General features: G+C 35.4%; 1 long non-coding RNA gene across 2 annotated transcripts; it reads right to left on the bottom strand.

Annotated features, from left to right (window-relative positions):
- Window positions 1-6,253: 6,253 nt before the first annotated feature.
- Window positions 6,254-7,909, bottom strand: LOC117151285. Of its 2 annotated transcripts, none has more exons than XR_004461091.1 (3): window positions 7,804-7,909; window positions 7,626-7,711; window positions 6,254-6,370 (listed from the first exon to the last, which is right to left on the bottom strand). It is a non-coding gene; the product is annotated as an uncharacterized LOC117151285 (long non-coding RNA). The 2 variants fall into 2 exon arrangements; XR_004461090.1 differs by lacking the exons at window positions 7,626-7,711; window positions 7,804-7,909 and adding exons at window positions 7,013-7,098; window positions 7,191-7,296.
- Window positions 7,910-16,157: the final 8,248 nt, after the last annotated feature.

Genomic DNA, 16,157 nt, shown 5'->3' with positions numbered 1-16,157 from the left:
GTTGGGAAGCACGGAGGAGCCGCCGCGGTCTCCCGCTGTCCTACAGGATGACCCAGGTGCTCACGGGACACGACGTGTTCAGCGAGTACCTGATGAAGATCGGACACGAGACGACGGACATCTGTCACCACTGCGGGGAGGGCAGGGACACGGCGTAGCACACGCTGGAGTTTTGTCCGGCGTGGGAGCTGCTCCGCCACACCCTGCGTCTCGTCATAGGCAAGAGATTGACCCCCTCGGCGATCGTAGAAGCGATGCTGAGCGGGCCGTAAGAATACGAGGCTGTCCGCCTCTTCTGCGAGCGAGTTATGCTCGTAAAGAAGCGGGCAGAAAGGGAGAGGGAGCGTGTAACGTCCCGTGCCACCAGCGTCCCCCTTCCGAATTTCTCTATAGTAACTAGCATGAGAGCACTTTGATCATTTTAATCTGGTATTAGTAAATTAATCGATGTTCCACGATCGGAATTGACGTGTTTTTACAAGTAAGTTGTAGTAAATGAGTTGCCATATATTACTTAATTAATGAAAAAATATTCATATATTTATGTCAAATGGAAAATATCGTTAAGGAATCTTTATTAGAAAAGTGAAAATATTCACTTACACGAGATAAAACATTCCCTGTGAAAAAATTCTGACGTTTGTATTCTAATTTTGCGTACTGTCGAAAAGATTCCCGAAAGTTTCACGTGTACAACGCGTTTACCAAAACGACGGTCGCAGTTATACTTAATCCGAGGAGGTATAAGAAAGAAAATAAAGAAAAGGAAAAACGCTAAAGGAAAGAGAAGAAGAAAGTACGTAGGTATATGTCATTAGGTGGTATTGATAAAATCGACAATCACTAGTTGCCAACCCAATATGTTCGTTCATTCGGAGCATTCTTGGATGACGGCTATGAACGCGTCTCGCTTCGAGGAAAGAAGAGAGAAAGAGAATTCGGGATTTCCTTTCACTCGTTTGTTCAATGATAACGCGAACGAGATGTCGGATCTCTCGTCCGTTCTCGTTAAGGATATTATGCGTCGAAACGGTAGAAAGAAAGCGGATGCAGATGTTGTCCGGATTATAGTAGCGTTCCAGATACTCATATCGTAGCGTTATCTGAAAATACGATCGGCAAAGTCGAGATAATCGGATTATGTTGATCCTATTGCGTCGTTACTCGTTTATTCCATGGACGCAGACGGTTACGTTGTTCGCATAGCAAGTCGACCGCGTGCGGTATCAAAGTTTCCGCGAGTATCGTCCGTTTATTACTGCGAACTTCGCAGGAACTCTTCACTCTCGCGAAACCGTCTGGGACATTCTATTTTCATGCGCTTTTATTGCGGCCGCTTGAATCGCCCGATCCCTCCCTCACCTTTTCACTCCTCTTTCTCTTTTCCTTCCACTTCTTGTACGGTATAATTCATGGCAAAGCGGTCTGGTTCTTGGAGGAATTCTCGCCATTCAGAGTTCACGAACCTGCGCGAAAATAATTGATTCGACAAAGCGCTGGATAGAACGTCTGTACTCGTTCGAAGAAACCAAAGACTTGTATCGATTGCACTGTGTTATCGTAAAAGCAACGCCAATTCTTTATTAAAATGAATAGTAGGTATAGTATAAACGCATGCCAGGTAACTAATGAATTTTTCAATGATTTATAGAAGAGAATCACGGCATTAGTTATGGTTCGAATTAAAATGAAATCTTACTATGAAGTTACGAAGAATTCAATCAACTTACGGTACTTGTCATTTAATTTATAATTGTATCACACAATGCATTTATCAATGTATGATGCAATTAAAATATATCAAACGTGTAATACCGATTATTCAGGTCTTACCGTGTGGAGGTTGCTGCGCATGGAGACTCACCCTAATCCACGTCCCATTTACTTTCCCTTTACGCGTAAAAAGTTATTCATTTATAATATCAATTTATAAATAAATTCCCCTTTACAAAACGTCTAATCTTTTGATCATTGTGCAAAATGAACAACAAAAGAAACTTTAAGGAAAACCTGCGCGGGAAACTAAGCATAGAAATAAACTTAACTAATAGATCCACATGAGACACTGTTTTGTGTATCAATAATTATTTTATAATTTCATTGTTAAGAAAATGTAAAGCAACTGATAGATAAAATAAAAAAAGTGAAATATGTACCACAACGAATTGCACTATCTACTTAATTATATGTATATCTACTTATTCTCTGTTTATCTACTTCACATTACTTTATCTACTTAAATACCACTCTTAATTATGCATATGGTAATTACTAATGTACTGGTATTGTTAATTAATTACTAATGAAGAATTTTGGTTATTTTACATGGCTGATTTTATATACATAGCTCAAAAAACGACAAAATAACAGAGTATTGCAACACTAATTGGTAAAATAAATTCAATAAAAATTATTGTTCGTATATCAACAAAAAGCTATTTCGATTATTCGCGACAGTTACACACCGAAATAATATCAAATTAAAAATTAACGTCTGTTTAATTCAACTTCAGACACAGCAGAACATAATTAATGACACTACTTTATAATATACTTAAATAATTTGATAAATTAATGACTAAAATAAACTCTTGAATAAAAAATACTTAAGTAAACAAAAACGACCGCCGCTCGATTTTCAATTATCGTAGCCCCGTTTGCGATTTAAACGATGCGATGGTCCCCTAGACTGTTATGGGGGCTTGTTCTCCACGATCGATCGCCGACCGATTCTCCACTCGTTGGAAATCGAGTTTGGATTAAGCTTCGACGACGTCCTCTATTCCTAGTACTCCTTGTACGGAAGCATCGTTTTCCGCGTTCCGATAACGCCCGTGAAACGACAAGTCGTAATCTCATTTATCGTGGACCTCTCTAAAGAACAGACAGAAAACGAAAGAGAGAAAGAAAATGGAAGCGAGGGAAAAGGTCGAAGATCATCCCTTTTAGTTCGGACAACGCGCATTTCCAGCATAAGAAATCTCACAGAAGTTTTCATGCGTTCTACGTAGGAAACTGTTACATCGACTCGATCGCGATACCTCGTACTACTTTGGCTACGAATGCTCTATTTTCGCGTAGAATGACAAATCTCTTGAATCTTCTTCGACACACTGGCTCAAGCATGTAGAGAATAATTTTTCTCCAGCCTTGAGATTTAAATTGCACTCGAAACTGTGCTCGAGCAGCTCTTAAAAGTCTTGTTACCTTACAATGATGTAACACCCTGACTCCCTCTGTCTCGACTTGTTCGCTCCTCTTACTACATCGTTATATCACGTTTGATATTCAAGTACATTCTTTTGTATTTTATCGATAAAACGAAACGGCTAAGATACAGGGCGATTTGATGTATAATTTGATAATAAAAGAATTACTACACAAGATACTCGATTTAAAATTAAATAAGGTCTTTAATTTTAATAAGGTTATTTTGTAAATAAATAGTGCATGAAGTATGTCCCATGACATTTTTTCGCAACACTAATTTCAAACACGGTAAACGTGATTAGTTACTCTTGCAATTTGCATACTAGAATTAGATGTTTCAACGCATACATCGACCAAGAACTACGTATTACTATTACTACTACTAATACTAAAAATGAGCATAGTAACAAAGTAGTAACAAGATTGACATCTCATACTGTGAATGATCCAGAGAACCATAGAAAACCATTTGTAGTTGCTCGCTTTTATGACAAATTGCCGAGCACGCGAACAATATGACTACTTGAATGAAATCCTCGTAATAAGCATGATAAGCCTTAAACCCGAAAATCCTAAAAGATGTTTAACATATCTATGTTATAACGGGTCATTCCTAGATGTACCATCTCCTCATTTCACTTCTCTTTTGGTGATTCTATTTTTTACTTTGCTATAATAGTTTTATAAATTAATGACTAAAACAAACTCTTGAATAAAAAATATTTAAGTAAAAAAGGTCAAGAATAAATGTACTTACTGAAAAAGAGGATAAAATCCAATGAAAATAATATGAAATTGAACGAATAATAATTGATTTCAAATGAAATATTTAATAGAAATATTCTCAGGCAATCCCTTCATCAAAACATATTCTTTGAGAACAAAGAAGTAGCGAGATTTGCCTGTCGCGAGGTGTTTTCTTGCACGTGAAATTTGATATCCTTGGACGGATAAAATTGAACTCGGGATCAATCACAACGAGACGTGCACTATGCTCGCCAAAAATTCTATGTAATACAGCCAGCCACCCGTGTCGATTCGGACCTTCCATCCTACGAGACACGACTGAGTGACCAAAAGAACAAAAATGCATGCGACTCACCATTAAACGCCAAGAACGTTATCATCGATGTTGTTGTGGTTCAGGAGAAGTCATTATGAAGACCGTCAGTAAATAGGAATCACCGAATCCCACTGCAAGAGACGAAGACTGGAAGAAATCTGTAACAAAGTATAGAATATTACGATTTGTCCATAAAGACATTATTAATTCTTTAAAATGTGTGAAATAACAAAAGATTGACGTCGATTAAACGAAGAAAGAGGAGTAAAGACTTTAACAGAACATGTTAAATATTATAATTTGTTCTTGACATCATACTGTTGATTGTTTAAAAAATTTAGGACAATGAGAAATAAAACTCTTCGAACTTGACAATAAGAACTGAAATTCTCATAAAGACTAGTTACTATAAAAATTGGAATTATGATATAAAAAATAAAAACTTAGAAATGACTTTAATGACATCTAAACCAAGTTAAATATCTTTTTATTTAATTAATATACTTAAATATTATTATGGATAGTAAAATATTTCTTAATATCGGGAAATACCTATGAATATTCCGTAATATAATTGATTTGTAAAAATTTTACTCTGAATGTCTCATCGTTAGAGATGTACAGAGAGACGTACTTCGAAATAATAAAATATGGCGTGCTTTCTTCGTCGGTTAAACACAGCTGCGCAATACCAAAAAAATGCGATGCGCAGAACGTGTTTGTGATTATTGAAAAAAGTGACTAACAGCATTATTACTGGATGAATCTTCTTCGACACACTGGCTCAAGCATGTAGAGAATAATTTTTCTCCAGCCTTGAGATTTAAATTGCACTCGAAACTGTGCTCGAGCAGCTCTTAAAAGTCTTGTTACCTTACAATGATGTAACACCCTGACTCCCTCTGTCTCGACTTGTTCGCTCCTCTTACTACATCGTTATATCACGTTTGATATTCAAGTACATTCTTTTGTATTTTATCGATAAAACGAAACGGCTAAGATACAGGGCGATTTGATGTATAATTTGATAATAAAAGAATTACTACACAAGATACTCGATTTAAAATTAAATAAGGTCTTTAATTTTAATAAGGTTATTTTGTAAATAAATAGTGCATGAAGTATGTCCCATGACATTTTTTCGCAACACTAATTTCAAACACGGTAAACGTGATTAGTTACTCTTGCAATTTGCATACTAGAATTAGATGTTTCAACGCATACATCGACCAAGAACTACGTATTACTATTACTACTACTAATACTAAAAATGAGCATAGTAACAAAGTAGTAACAAGATTGACATCTCATACTGTGAATGATCCAGAGAACCATAGAAAACCATTTGTAGTTGCTCGCTTTTATGACAAATTGCCGAGCACGCGAACAATATGACTACTTGAATGAAATCCTCGTAATAAGCATGATAAGCCTTAAACCCGAAAATCCTAAAAGATGTTTAACATATCTATGTTATAACGGGTCATTCCTAGATGTACCATCTCCTCATTTCACTTCTCTTTTGGTGATTCTATTTTTTACTTTGCTATAATAGTTTTATAAATTAATGACTAAAACAAACTCTTGAATAAAAAATATTTAAGTAAAAAAGGTCAAGAATAAATGTACTTACTGAAAAAGAGGATAAAATCCAATGAAAATAATATGAAATTGAACGAATAATAATTGATTTCAAATGAAATATTTAATAGAAATATTCTCAGGCAATCCCTTCATCAAAACATATTCTTTGAGAACAAAGAAGTAGCGAGATTTGCCTGTCGCGAGGTGTTTTCTTGCACGTGAAATTTGATATCCTTGGACGGATAAAATTGAACTCGGGATCAATCACAACGAGACGTGCACTATGCTCGCCAAAAATTCTATGTAATACAGCCAGCCACCCGTGTCGATTCGGACCTTCCATCCTACGAGACACGACTGAGTGACCAAAAGAACAAAAATGCATGCGACTCACCATTAAACGCCAAGAACGTTATCATCGATGTCGTTGTGGTTCAGGAGAAGTCATTATGAAGACCGTCAGTAAATAGGAATCACCGAATCCCACTGCAAGAGACGAAGACTGGAAGAAATCTGTAACAAAGCATAGAATATTACGATTTGTCCATAAAGACAATATTAATTCTTTAAAATGTGTGAAATAACAAAAGATTGACGTCGATTTGTTCTTAACATCATACTGTTGATTGTTTAAAAAATTTAGGACAATGAGAAATAAAGCTCTTCGAACTTGACAATAAGAAGAACTGAAATTCTCATAAAGACTAGTTACTATAAAAATTGGAATTCTGATATAAAAAATAAAAACTTAGAAATGACTTTAATGACATCTAAACCAAGTTAAATATTATTTAATTAATATACTTAAATATTATTATGGATAGTAAAATATTTCTTAATATCGGGAAATACCTATGAATATTCCGTAATATAATTGATTTGTAAAAATTTTACTCTGAATGTCTCATCGTTAGAGATGTACAGAGAGACGTACTTCGAAATAATAAAATATGGCGTGCTTTCTTCGTCGGTTAAACACAGCTGCGCAATACCAAAAAAATGCGATGCGCAGAACGTGTCTGTGATTATTGAAAAAAGTGACTAACAGCATTATTACTGGAAATTCACGACATACGTATGTAGCAAAATGTAAAAAGTATTTCAAAATCTTATTAAAATATGCTTTCTATTATTTTAAAATAAATTAAATATTACCATCCATAATCCAAATATCCATAAAAGGTATCGGATTCATCATCAATTATGGCGTCCGTTTGAGTTTCATGGCGTTCCTGTAATACCTCGAAGTACGTGCAAAGAAAACGTACGTTAATTAAACGAAGTTAACACTAGTGTATTTATGGAGTGAAAGAGTGATTATGAAAGTACATACTACGTAGTAGAAAGATCGGCACTAATCGTAAAGATACACGGACACACATCTAATCGCTTCGATTATCCACACTAGAATGACACCCCGCGCCGCGATTTACCAACGAACTTCGATTTGCAAGAAGTGGGGGGGCTCACCGGCAAGTAATGTAATTGATTTGTAAAAATTTTACTCTGAATGTCTCGTCATTAAAGATGTACAGAGAGACATGTACTTCGAAATAATAAAATATGGCGTGCTTTCTTCGTCGGTTAAACACAGCTGCGCAATACCAAAAGAATGCAATGCGCAGAACGTGTCTGTGATTATCGAAAAAAGTGACCAACAGCATTATTACTGGGAATTCGCGACATACGTATGTAGCAAAATGTAAAAAGTATTTCAATATCTTATTCAAATATGCTTTCTATTATTTTAAAATAAATTAAATATTACCATCCATAATCCAAATATCCATAAAAGGTATCGGATTCATCATCAATTATGGCGTCCGTTTGAGTTTCATGGCGTTCCTGTAATACCTCGAAGTACGTGCAAAGAAAACGTACGTTAATTAAACGAAGTTAACACTAGTGTATTTATGGAGTGAAAGAGTGATTATGAAAGTACATACTACGTAGTAGAAAGATCGGCACTAATCGTAAAGATACACGGACACACATCTAATCGCTTCGATTATCCACACTAGAATGACACCCCGCGCCGCGATTTACCAACGAACTTCGATTTGCAAGAAGTGGGGGGGCTCACCGGCAAGTAATGTAATTGATTTGTAAAAATTTTACTCTGAATGTCTCGTCATTAAAGATGTACAGAGAGACATGTACTTCGAAATAATAAAATATGGCGTGCTTTCTTCGTCGGTTAAACACAGCTGCGCAATACCAAAAGAATGCAATGCGCAGAACGTGTCTGTGATTATCGAAAAAAGTGACCAACAGCATTATTACTGGGAATTCGCGACATACGTATGTAGCAAAATGTAAAAAGTATTTCAATATCTTATTCAAATATGCTTTCCATTATTTTAAAATAAATTAAATGTTACCAAATATCCATAAACGGTATCGGATTCATCATCTATCATGGCGTCCTTTTGAGTTTCATGGCGTCCCTCCAATTCCTCGAAGTTTTCCTCGCAATCAAGCAATAATCTACGCAATAGAAGACGAAAACATTAAAATAAATGTATTGATAGAACAAATTATAGAACAAAATTATTAGAACAAAAATTAAACCATGACTAAGGTCAAATTACAAGTTCGAAACTCGTTATTATACATATGTATGTACCAGCTTATCGCTCTGAACATCAACACTAGAATGCATCTCCGCACCGCGGTTTGCCTAGCGAATTTCGGGAAGCGGAGTGGGGCAGAGGAGACTCGCCGGCAAGTCGAGCACGCATAAACTATACTCAAGGATATGTATTTCACTACACGTTCACTACATATGGTCGAAAAGGAAAAGGTTATGAAGAGAAGCGAGATCATTATAAATAATGTGATCTTCACAATCGATCAGTGTTTTGTATAAAAGAAACCACCATTTGTGTTAAAATAAAGTGTTATCTATACTGAAATTGTGTCTCGGTTAAAGGTTAGAGTGTAAGCTATTGGTGATTCGGGCAGTCAAGTAGGAGTACGAACACACGTAACACAAACGAAATAATTTCGAGAAATTGTTTAATTCCGATATAATACTCTCTGGCGAACTATTAAATAAACGTGTATTAAGCAAAGGAATCTATGAAAGGTGAAAAATTAGTACATAGATGACATCACCCACTTAAAACAAAATGACATGGATGCACCATGCTTTCCGACACGAAATTGGTGTTTCGTCCCGCTAAATGCTTTCCTAGCTGATTCCTGATTGGCTGAAGTGGAGTGGTATTTTCTCAACTTTTCAATTGAAATCGGTGCGGGAGGTTGAAATATTATACGCTATAAAACTACAACGTAAGTAAGTACTTACTTATTTTTTCAGACTCTTTAAGTGCCCTACAAAATCTTGCATCTCTTAAAATAACCATCCAAATTAACTTCTATATTCTTACGGAACTGTGTCACCAAAAATTACATTATCGGATTATGGCAATAATTTTTGTAGGATTGATTTAATTTCTCTTTTTACGAAATGTATACGTATTTCACAATTTCCTACGTAATTTCAAATGTTAACATACCACTAAATTCAAAATAAGATCCTGATCTGATTGATTTTAGTAGTACTAACAAGTTATCAAAACAGACGCAAGTATTGTTCCATGTAACAAATATTCAGTCAATTTCGCATCACTTTTGGCACACGTTTACCCTATTAAGACGGCACTAGAACACAAAACGCCGCTTGTTAATCGTCACGAGATTACACCCTATGCTTCAGCAGTGATAATGAAAACTCCGGTGGAAATGCGATAATGAGCGTCATTAACGACAAACGACGCTTTTTCTCATTCACTTCTTATTCTCGGCTATGGTTCGTTGCCTCCAATACGCCGGGTAGCTGTGCGCTGCATGTATTAATTAACAGAGTTCGACTTCCGTCGAGAGGTTAGTTTGCTCCGAATCCAATGGTTAGGAAGTACGATCAGTTGTACACCGTGACAAATCGATATCCCTTTTGAGTTGTATCCTTATAAACGGAACGCTGGAAAATACAGGAAAAGTCAAAGTACTCTCTTCGGTGGATATTCAATTGTAATGTTTGAAACGTAGGTAGAAATTATCGTCATTGCTAAATGACGATTATATTAGTCACGAAAGTCTACGTACGTCTAGCGAATTTTGTTTACCTGATTTACCAATGAAATTAAAAACGCATTTTGTTATAAAGTTATTTATATTCGGATAGTTTTTAGTAACTGGAATATTTTCGCGCGTAAAATTCCAGGATTGTTCGGAAACACACACAATGCGATTTAGGAGGGTATTAGTGGAACTGCATAAACGATATTTTCCGTAAACGTATGCGCATTAATTATTCTTTCGATGACAAAGCTAACGATAACAAAAATTATTTTATGCAAAGAAATGTAGCTAACTACCATTTTAAGAAAGATAATTTTATATGAAGTTCTACTTTCAAAAAATTGTTTATTATTATAAAATATATTTTTTGTATATATTATACGTATATGAAGCAACATAAATATATTACTTAATTCATAAATTAACTAGAGTTTATTGAACACGTTTTTATTAATTACTTTGATAAAATATAATTAAATTATTAAATCGTAATTTCAATAGTAGGTATTTAATCGCATATTCATTGGGTTAATAGTATGAGTTTCATTGCGTGTATTTTTCTGACAGCGCACTCTTTAAAATGTCGTTGTAATTGTATCGTATACGGAATTAAATACATTATTCCTCATTAAGTATCCATGCTATATTGTCACGCGCTTTATTTTTTCAGTGATTACGTTCCAGTTGCCCATCAGCCAATTTTACATGCCGGTATGGATTTGGAAAACGATTCGCACGATTTTAATGCCGCCACACGGCTTCGCTCAGTATTTTTCACAAATTTGTGGTTCAGTTAATTCCACAGTTTTTCGACTAACCCCGTAAAACATGACGTGTACCAAACGTGAGAATCCCAGTCTATCTGCAATGTATATACAATACTTTATTTTGTTGTTGTTGTTAGACCTATCGCCGGGTATGATACAGAATGTAAGCGGATAACCATAAAATTATAGGATGGCAGAATCGATATCGCAACAAGAACGTTTGGATAGCTAGTCCTGTAGGATTTATGAATAGATATAGGGTTTATATGATAAAGCTCTAAGAAGGGTATATCTTCTCATCTTTTAATTTATAATATAAACCTGGTTGTGTAATGCCGAACGAATTTTCTTAATCAAAACTTATCATAATTTAAATAAAATCTTATTTCAAAACTATATTTTATTCTTATTATGAAAAGGTTAACCTATCGTTACATATACCCCTTTAGATAGTATAACTACGTCAAATTTTTTTCATAAGGATATGTCGGAGATATTTAAGTGTTCAAATTTTTGCTGTTAGAGCAATTCAGTGAAACACACGTGCAGTGCTTCCGCATAGCAAACCTGCATACCTCATGCAGTGACTCCATGCCGCATTATGTAATATTCACGAAACGATCTGTCAGATTTTCATTGCCGTTCTTCGTGTCGCTATCTGCACCTGCGATACTCTGATAGCGATATTATACATATATGACATAGCATTAACTCCCATGATATAAAATTTTATTTATTATAACATCACAGAATACTAATTAGTAAATTTAAAGCTCGATAAGTGCATTAATGTTTTCTATTTATTTATATATCCATTTTTATTTATAGGATATTTAAAGATATAAAACGACACAGATATTCACAATACAAGGCATATTTAAAACAAGGGATGGCTCTACAGAACCTTTAAAACATTCAATACGAAACGTTGATAATAACTCTGCCCAGTTATTCGTCGTATCCATCAAAATAGACGCTTGAAATACAATTTTTAAAGAGTGTAACTTGATTCCTCTTCGACTGTCACCTACACCTGTTAAACATTGATATGTTTCATGAACTCCTCTCGTCGGAGAACTCAATTACATTTCGATTCTCGTTCCATACGGTTTACGCATTTCATTTCTCACGTTTCGTGCAGCCACGAGATATCCTTTTTTATCTTCTGGGACTTCCTGCTTCGTCCATCGCTTCCATTTTGGCCAACATAACGATGAATCCGATAGCGTAACCACAACCACGCGAATGTAGGAAAATTTTGTCTAGTCTCGATCGTTTATCGGGCCCAGTACGTGACTGACGTATCGATGCATCCTCCACCAATGGCTGTATAAAGTTAAATGTCAGTTGTCGAAGCTACATTTTTTTTTTAATTGCAGTATTTTGCTTCGTAATTAGCGTTTGGCAAAATAACAATGATAAATAATAAATTTACGCTTTTATTTGCAAAAATGCAACATTGTATAGGGAATTTTTGCAAAATTTAACTTATTAACTGCACAATTTCTATTATGAAGTACAATAATGAATAGAAACGTAATGCTTCGTTAATATGCATAACCTATTCAAAGTCGAGACCCATAAGACTTTTAAACGAGCATATTCCAATTTTATATAAATACGATTTTACTCACGAAGATTATAGATACAGAATAACCACTCAATATACATTTCAACAAGATAATTAGATCTCACAAATTTTATATTATCGGCAAAATCGGATAGAACGTCACGCACATATTGTACATTTAACACGTAAAATGACCTGAGCTGGTTTTATAGGCTATACAAGCATAATCAATAATCAGCTTCTCTCCGCTCTACATCGTTATCATAAACCAACTCATTGGATGTTAATTGGGCATGAGAGCAGCGACATGTCGCGATAAAGATTCGTTGCGTGCATGTAATCTCTAGAATATGAATGTTGAAGAATTACTTTCACGTAGGTCGAATTATCCTCGTAGGTTCGGTTGAATTTTGTACGGGATTGTTTCTCCGTACGGCAAAGTTTGACGCGAATTACGCGTTGAAGATTCTAAAAAAATTATAAGGATACGGATCGGCATGTTAAACAGAGCATCTAATAATGGTATATTTATTTTAACGAAAAGCAACAATCGATATCTGACACTGGCATATCAAAGGCAAAGACTATATATTCTGCCTGTATATTGTTAACCCCTTCCCGTACTCTAGCGAGTCAGACTCGCGATGAAAATTTTGACCCAAACACGAATATCGCGAGTCTGACTCGCGACCAGATACTTGGGCCAAACGTAAACATAACAAGCCGAGATCGCGGACTGTTTTTTTGCGTTACGATCGTGACTGAATGTTAGTTTTTGTTTACAAACGTCAATCTGGTCTGTTTTGCGCGCGTCGATGTCTACCGCTTGGGTCCGAGTTTCGTCGAACTAAATGGCACGGGAAGGGGTTAACACTGTTATAAAACGTTGCAAGAAAAAAGTGTGAAGCAAGACAAATGAGTCAGTAGAGTGATTCACTATAGTGGTGCGTCGTAATGTAAGATGACATCCGCGAAAGCCACTGTAGTGGCGCATCGTATTTAAGAGATTAAATAGATACATGGCGATCAAACGAATTTGATTCCTCTAACTCGAGATATCTTTTGATATTAAAATAATGTACTTAAAAAATAAAAAAATATACAAATCGAAAATAGTTGCAGCAAGATTGATCAATTGGACCATAGGCAACACTGTTTTCCATATGATTGACATGCAGATACTTTGTTGAAGTTTTCTGAACATTTATCTATTCCTATAGTATATTTCTTTGCTATATCTTTTTAGAAGACATTCCCCAGTTTTATGAGATTCGATTCTGGCTTCTTCAAATTTGATTTTGTGCTTCACAGTGTTGTGATTTTCTGGTACGGCTGAATGTGTACACCAAATAATGCATCTTCTACGTTCTTTGAACCTGGTGCTCACCATTGATCCGAGACGTGAATACAGCTAACTTATAAACACAAACTAAATGACCAATAGCAGCGTGAGTGTGTCTTGGGAAGCCTAATAAAACTAACCGTAACTAGCGAAGTGCTAGAACGCGAAAACAATTGGATAAAGCTTAAACTCGCAAGCTTCGATTAATAGTTCAAACAATCCAGGCTGTGAAAACCTCAAAACTTTCATTAGGATTGATTGACTTTCTGTGTCACGATCTAAAACCTTTGCTCCTTTTTAGTAAAGGCGTAAAAAGGTAAATTAAGATAATGTAATGGTATTTCCTAGCAGATGGGATACGAATCCAGGATAATAATTTTGCCAAGACACTTTTCTTATTTTTTCGTTATTCAATTTATATTATTTTCGTTGTTAATAATACGCTATATAGATTAGTTCATCAAAAAGACTGTTTACTATAATTCATTGTTCAATCTTAGAACGAACTTGAAATCTACCGTCGCTATTCTTTCTTAAACGGGTGGTTTTTGCGCGGTGCATTAACAGCCACTCCGTCGGCTAACCGGACAAGAAGCGAGACGCCACGTTCTCCCTCTATCGCTAATTAACAAGTGTACGTTAAACGAGGGAGTCGCGTGTTTGCGCATGTCGTTTCGCTAAGGCGGTGCGCATAATGCTCGAAGCGTAAAGAGGTTCTTGCAAAGTGTCGCGAGTCGAGTCTGGTCGACTTTTGAATGGCTTTTTCACACCCTGCCACGGCAGCCAACCATGCGTCCTGTTTATAGCGCGCTCGAATTAATGCGAAACCACCGACCGATTAATAGTATTTGCAGAGCGTTTCCATATGTCGCAGACCAACTATGAAAGTGTTTCCTTTCCCTCTTTACTTTCTTACCTTGACTCGTCTGTTTTTTTTTCTTTTTTAGTTTTTTTTCTAAACTATTCGTTCAGAGACGTGGTTCTTTCTCCACTGCAAACTGTCAGTATATTTTTCTAATTTGCAATTTTCTTTGTCGTATTATTCTTTCATCTTCAGAAATAACATCGAACAAATTATTTTGACAGAAATAATCGAAAACATCTGACAAAAGTCACTCGTTTGAAGAATCTCATAATCAAGAGTCATTTAAGAAATTATCACTTATCGAACACATTTATCATTCGTATTCATGCCGTTTCGTCGTTCGCACCCTATCGTGTAAAAATCGCTTTTTTATTCCAAAACAAGTCATTCGCTCGGAGTGGCAGAAACAACTATATTTACCTTACAAAGGTTATTCGTCAACCATAGGAACCAAAACAAAACAAAAAGCGAAGGACAAAACAATGTTCGTTAAAAAAGTTCACAGCAGCATTCATCGCTGGAGACAATGAACGCACGATGCAATACGCTTTGGCGCGCGGCCACTTTGTTCCGTAGACGACCGATTCGGCCTGGATCGAAGTAATTAAGCGAAACAATTCAAAATCGCGACGCGATCCTGCATTGACGAAGATGATATATTTCACGGAGTGGCACAAACTGAAACAGGCGAGCGCGTAAAACCACGCGAGTGATATGGAAATACGAGCTACGCGAAGGGATGGTTAAAAATGTGTACGTACCAAAAGTTAGAAATTAGAATGTACAGACGTCATTGTGTTATTTACATGACAGACATAAACGTTAGCACAATGACAGCGATGCTATTGGTGGCGATGGTTGAGAACGAAGAATCGAATGAAACTAAACAATACGGGTACAAATAAAAACTTCCGTTTTTGAAATAACTCTACGTAACTGGTGAGAAGACGTGCTAAAACGAATGTACTTTTAATATGCTCGAACAAAAATGACATGGATAAAGAGATAGAATTAATTAAAAAATATATGTCACGAGCTTTCCTTAACATTACCATATAAAATACAATTTCGGACATGGAAACGGTACCATCAAAAGTATTTCAGATACCTTCTGAATAAAATATGTCAATTTATTTCCATTGCACATTACATTCATATATAATTTTACGGATTTAATTATTTAAATATAGTCTGCATATGTTGCACGAAATGGAGCTAAAATTACTTTAATATCACATTCGACGTTTTGAAATATTTATGATTTAACTTGAAATATTTATATCCGTTAGTCCATCGAGATTATTGAATTTCAATGTACGTAGAAATTTAATTAACACTTCTTTCATTATCGTTCGCTCTACGCTAAGCAACAATATTTTTATTATTCGTTCATTAGTGAATGGTGCAAAATAGTAAAGCAAACTGAAGACTATAGTAATCTGTTTTAATATAATATTAGATATTATAATATCATTTGTTACCTCATTCTTTGAGTAATTGTTGATCAACAACAGCAAATATACGTTTTAAAATGTTTTTAACTATTTTCACATATCTATCAAAAAATTCATCTATTCTATTTATTCTATCTATTTGTCTATCGAGAAATTAGTTAGTGAGAGCATAAATTTAATAACCAAGGCAAATAACTAAAACAAGGGTATAGAGGT

Source organism: Bombus impatiens, unplaced genomic scaffold (genome assembly GCF_000188095.3).
Source record: "Bombus impatiens unplaced genomic scaffold, BIMP_2.2 scf_0135, whole genome shotgun sequence".
Lineage (NCBI taxonomy): Eukaryota > Metazoa > Arthropoda > Insecta > Hymenoptera > Apidae > Bombus > Bombus impatiens.
The sequence above is the reverse complement of the archived record's forward strand: the minus strand, read 5'-3'. Positions and strand labels throughout refer to the sequence as shown.